This window comes from Triticum aestivum, chromosome 2B (assembly GCF_018294505.1).
Source record: "Triticum aestivum cultivar Chinese Spring chromosome 2B, IWGSC CS RefSeq v2.1, whole genome shotgun sequence".
In the NCBI taxonomy this organism is placed as follows: domain Eukaryota; kingdom Viridiplantae; phylum Streptophyta; class Magnoliopsida; order Poales; family Poaceae; genus Triticum; species Triticum aestivum.
In genome coordinates this window covers 322,288,860-322,294,820 of record NC_057798.1, presented here as the reverse complement: position 1 = coordinate 322,294,820, position 5,961 = coordinate 322,288,860, and the positions used below count along the sequence as shown (strand labels likewise).

The 5,961-nt window shown below is 42.1% G+C and overlaps 2 long non-coding RNA genes across 2 annotated transcripts; both read left to right on the top strand.

Moving 5' to 3' along the window:
• Positions 1–549: 549 nt before the first annotated feature.
• LOC123044835 (uncharacterized) lies at positions 550–2,826 on the top strand. The gene is made up of 3 exons (XR_006420543.1): positions 550–1,020; positions 1,526–1,645; positions 2,734–2,826. It is a non-coding gene; the product is annotated as an uncharacterized lncRNA (long non-coding RNA).
• A 98-nt stretch (positions 2,827–2,924) lies between these two features.
• LOC123044834 (uncharacterized) lies at positions 2,925–5,131 on the top strand. The gene is made up of 4 exons (XR_006420542.1): positions 2,925–3,035; positions 3,910–4,047; positions 4,158–4,206; positions 4,933–5,131. It is a non-coding gene; the product is annotated as an uncharacterized lncRNA (long non-coding RNA).
• Positions 5,132–5,961: the final 830 nt, after the last annotated feature.

Sequence of the window (5,961 nt, the reverse complement as noted above, 5' to 3'; positions counted from 1 at the left end):
TCACATGAAAAGTAGAAGATTCTTTTTTGAAACATAATTTGTCTTTTTGATAAGAGGTGGATCGAAAGCATTTTACATGTTAAGATTTGGTTAACTATACATAAAATGATGTCTTATAGTTTTGTAGAATGGAGTGTGCCATTTTGAAACAAATATTTGGTAGATTCTTCAAAAAAACATTTTTGGCACTTCGAAAATAGAAAATGATTCCCCCCCTAAAAACTCATTTCTCATAACACTTTTTTAAAGATATTTGTCTTATTCCAATTTCAAGGTTGTTTGTTTTCCTAAAAACTAGGTCATATTTGGTGACACAATAAGAATGTTTTTATTAATTTTTGATTTTCTCATATCATAAAATTATTTAGATGATTCAACATCTTATTTTTAGTTGATGATGACCAATTTTAAATGCTCATAACGTGTACTCAATTGTAATTGATTCATGGGCATGTCACGCGGATCGTGCGTCAAACGCCATTAGATGCTCCAGGATCCGACAATAGTCCTTTCTCCTCACCCCCCGCTTTGTCTAAAAAAACATCCTACCATCTCACCCCATGAAGCCCGGCCCACAGCCCCGCACTCCTCCCCTCGTCCCCATCTCTCTCCCGCACTCCTCCCTCGTCCCCATCTCTCTCGCCGCCGCCACCAACAACGCCCGATCCCAGCGACCTTCGGCGGGAATCGAGGCGCCCATCACACCAACGTGACCCCGATGCTCCGCTCTCCCCTCCTGTCCGGTGAGATCCGGCGCGCGCGTCCTCCAGCGGCCAAGCGCAGCCGTCTCCCGTTGTTAGGCTTTCGTTCGCTGATAGATCCAGCGCCGGCTGGCGGCGAGGGCCGCCAGATCCGTGACCTGGGAGGCTCCTCCCGTAGGATATGGGAGCAGCGCGCCGCACCCTGCAGTCGTCGGTCCGGGACGAGCGCAACAGGTCAAGGACGGTGGCGACAAACGCCGGCGCTCCTCTGCTTCATCGACCTGGACGGTTTCTACTCCGCCAAAGACGTCTCCTACAGGTTCGCCAACTCCCTAGATATGTACCCAGGTCGTTGGACAATTTGTTGGAGAATTTCCCCGTCGGTAATTTATGCATGTATGATGCACAGTCGTGTCGTTCAGTAGTTGTTTGGGCACAAGCAACGAAGCTACATGTTTTCGTCAAGAAAGTAAGAAAGAAACTGATTGCTTTGCTTACTTTGCATGTAACCGCTAAAAAATTACCCACCTAAGTTTTTGAAATGGAAGTCTGAAACTATCGCCTAATTCTGGGTGAAAGCAACTACTCTGAAGTCTGAACTGAAGTAGAATTTCGTTGCTTGACTAGTGGTTCAGAAAATAGTTATTGTATATGTCTGTGGTTAAATTTATGGTGACGAGGAGGTCAGTTTGAGGTCTTTGGGCTGCAGATAGACAGTCAGCTCCTGCATTATGTCAACTCTATTATTACTAACCCACTTTGGCTGAGAGTGGTTTATAGTTTGGTTTTACTCCTGCTGTGCTGATGCTACTTGCTGCCTGCAGATCTCGAACATCATATTTGTTGATCAGCCGACCGGGACTGGGTTTAGCTACAGCTCCGACGACCGTGATACCCGTCATGACGAGGCAGGGGTCAGCAATGACCTCTGTGACTTTCTCCAGGTACTGTTTTCGGTCCAAGATGCAGTTTACTTCTGTACTTTAAAATTGAGTGTGGCGGGATGATACGCTACTGTAGAAACTTGGTTAATTAATTCAATAAGGAACATTTTAGCAAGAGATTCACGAGTGTTACATATAGGTCTGCGAAGGCCGGCTGATGAGTCCTTGGGACTTGCATAGAATACGAGCCGTATTAGAAAACTTACTTAAGCAACACGCCCTTCTGTCGTTTATGTAAGATTCCACCGTGATTGGCTCTTAAAAGCGCCACCCTGCGCTAGCTGCTGTTGTTCTACTTCGCATTGACTCGAGACACGCAGTGTCACGTAATGCTGCTGCTGTGCTTGGTATTTGGTAGATTATAGAACATAACCGAACCAGCAGTTGAGGCTGCGTTTGGTGGATTATAGAACATACCTGCTAACTTGCCGTAGATCACAGTCGTATAGCAGGAGAAACTTGTTGTGTGAAGAGTAGAATATCTTGCATTTGTGTGTTGATTTGAAGCGGGATATATATTAGTGGATTATGCGAAACCTTCAATGCCAGCAGCCCATGCATGTAGGTCCATCAGGGATAGACGTAGTCTATAGATTCTAGCATCTAGGTCCGGCGGATGTGTGCATGGCAGCTGCATGCAGCCGGCCACCGTTAGCAGCAACTAATTAGTCTCAGTCATCCATGCTAATATCCTTGGTTAAATCTTAGTTAGTTATGGCTGCTGGCTAGGGACTCCAAGCATATTGATCATAGAGAGAGCATGCCGGGTCCGAGAAAGTGAAGTTTAGTGGATCATCGTCTGCCCTCTGTTTCTTGCAAGAGATCACGATCTCCGAGAAACACTAGAATTACAGGGGAGCAAATGGATGTGACGTTTCAAGTTTAGATTAACATCGACCGATGAAGTTACACATAAATAAATACTCTAGGACATGATTTGAACTTGTAAAGGCGTACGGAGAGCACCGTGCTGTCATTTATATACCACATGATGTTCCTGTTAAAAAAGTAGGACGGTAGTTTCAGGTTTGTATATAAAGCATCTATGTGCAGTTTGATGATGTGTGTTGTTTGTTTCTTACTGGCAGCTGTGGGTACTGTGGCTACACATTGAACTTGAGCTCCTCAACACGGAACACGGCCAACATTGGATCCAAGTACGGGAAGCAGATCAGGAAAGGCGCCGTCTCATCTTCGCGATTTTTTGTATTGTGTCCCTTGAAAAGCATGGTTGCAACCATTCCTAATTTTTTGTTCTTGTTCGATTTGGATTTGGATGCAACAGGTGCTCTGCTCTTGCGCATGTTTGGTGGCGTCTCCGGCGCAGCCGTGCTTCTTGAGGCGACCGGCGTGATGGCGGGTGTGTATGGCGGCGACCACAAGCTCTCCAGTGAGCAGCTCCCTCTCCTACCCCTAGTTCTCTTTTCTACTCCTATAGAATTGCCCTGTTGGTTTAGAACACTAGCAACAGGAGTAGTAAAAGCTTACTGATGTAGGAGTAGTGAAAGCTTCATGGTTGATCCTGATTGCTGAACATGGGAGATGTATCTTCTTTTGTGTATCAATTACGTAGCAGTACTATGTAATGGAACAGTCTATGTACTGTTATTTTTAGGTTAGGTTGAAGTGATTGGTAGGCCTTTGTTAACAAGCAAGCTTCTTTAAATTTCCGTTGTTATTTGCATTGTATTCCACGCACGCCTCATGTGAATCTGTGATCATATCCATAGACCAGTGAATTTATTGCACTATTTGCTTGCTGTGAAGTATCCAGTATTTGTTACATTATGTCTTTAAGTAGTAAAATTGAGAATGGCAAGCAAAATTCTTCAACTGAACTGCTCTTTCATTGTACCATGAAATACTGAAGTTTTGCTATGTATAACACTGGTAAATGTGTTTTTGTGTATATAGAATTGCCTTCATTTCCTCTTCTTTCAGTAGTTACATAGCTTGAGGTCTGTATATTCTTTTGAATAGGATGTACTGTTCTATGCAGAAGATCCGATTTGCACAAACATAGTTATCTGCGTGTGTTGCCTGACTTGGTATTTGTTATATCCTATTGGTTGAATAGATGGTGGTGCCACTACAGTGGTAAAAGTGGTAGTTTATTCAGGTTGCTGTGAGGTTAATCCTTTTGGCAAAATTCTTTGAGAATTTTGTAATGCCTCCTTTGGGGTGCTGATACACTATTACACAAGTTCTATGGTATGTGAGTTGTTGTTGTTGCTACAAGCATTGATACAATATGTCATGTGCAGGGAGCTCCACATATGAGTCTCGGCCATCCTCCACAACAAGTAGCTGGGCCAAGGGAGCAAGCAGCGCTATTGGTTTCTTGAGGCCGGATCGTGTAAGATGGTGCATCATGGCGTGCGGCGGCTTATTCTGTCATAGTGGTATTGTATACAGTTTCATCCAGCACTGTGTATCAATATGTTGTTTTAATCCTGATGATGATGTTGTAGCATAAAGTGGTTACTTGTCTGATGCACATTGTTCTTTGCAGGGTTATGATGATATTTCCAAGGAAATATACTGACCCTGATGTGGCTAAGGTGCCCATTTGCCCTTTCTGAAACAATTTTACTCCGTTTTGTGTTCTTGTATGTCCAGTTTCACATTGCTGGTGTTTCATGCCATATTCATCAATCCTGCTCACATTGTTGGTGTTTTTTCAGTAGCAAATAAACAAATAAAGTAAATGTACTATATCTTGGTATTCTAGAACTTCAGTGCCTGACAGAAGTTGCTTTATGTCCTCTTTAGCTTGCAAACCTGATGATTTGTTGTCTGTTCTCATTTCTTAAGTTTGAAATGTTTCAAACTCTCATGTGCCCCCATCCTCAACTAGATTTGTATGCACCTTAGTATAATAAATACATTGATCATGTAAATATCATTGGGAACTATATCTATGTCCATATGTTTTTGCTAGCATTAAATGTTGTAAGTAGAGGTTAGAAATGCAGAACTGTGATGTTGTGCTGGGAGCACCCTTGCTACAGTCATGGGTTAGGTTTCAGCTTCACATCTTCTCAGGTTTAACTATTGGTTTACATTGAAACTATGGCAAGTGTCAAATGAGTGCATAGTGTGCAATTTGTCTAGTAATCTAGGCGCGCATAAGTATCAGGCCATATGTTTTCTTATAAGCAAACTATACTGATGGTTGTAAGATGAGTTAAAGTATACTAGTGCTATCGTCATTTTCATACTAAATGTTATTCATTTATTAGTTTGATGTTCTATATGCTTCTAATGCGTGATCCTTTCAATGCTAGGTGATTTGATTTTCAGAAGTTGGAAGAGGAAGACGATGAAGCATGGTGTTTTTCTATCAATCTACCTCTTGTTCTGGTTGTAGTCTGTAGCTAGTTATATTGTAATCGGTAGTAGTCAGCACATCATTTCTATGAATACCATGTAAAGACTGTAATAGGCTGATTTTGCATATCATTTCAAGAATTTAGTTCTGTTCCATTTGAAATATTTGTCGTTGTACTGTGAAAACGTGAGAAGTAGAAAGTTGGCAAGTTAGACCAACTTAATGAAAAAGGTGAAGTCCACAAAAGTAAATGGACTGTAAAATGGCTGAGGCCCAAACAATAATTGGGCGAATTGGGCTAGAATTGGACAGTAAAAGGCTGAGGCCACAAATGGATTGAAAAAAACGACTTTTAAAGGCTATATCCTGGAAAATAAAAGGTTGAATTGTTGGGCCAGGCCCATGTAGCTAATCAAAGCATAGAAAAACTACAATAAATGGGCTAAAACTAATGGGCTCGGCCTATATAAACACCGAATTGGTCCGGGCTGAATCTTATCAACGACCTTTTCAATTGGTCGCAATTTTTCCACGTCAGATTGCCACGTCGGATCCGACATGGCCTGGGCAGACAGCCAGTGACCAAAACAAAAGGTCATGGGTTCAATAACCTTCTGTTTTTGTTGTAAACGTCTACGACCTTCTCACAGAGAAGGTCATTAATTTTAGTTTACGACCGCCAGCTTTTGACCTTCTGTTTTTGGTCACAAAAAGGTCGCAAATGAAAAACAGTGACCTTTAAGTGACCAATAGTCAAGGTCACAAGTTGACATATTTCTTGTAATGAACAAGAAAACATCGCTCTCACGTCATGATCATCGCTTTACTTGTACCTTTAACTATTGTTGTAGTAATCTGTGAGCCATGAGGACTCAACAATCCCATTACCATGGTATCAAGACTAGGAAAGCTTAATGGGAATGAAATGGATAAGTGGTGAGGTTGTAGCAAGCGACTAAGCATGATATGGTGGCTAAATTAAGAG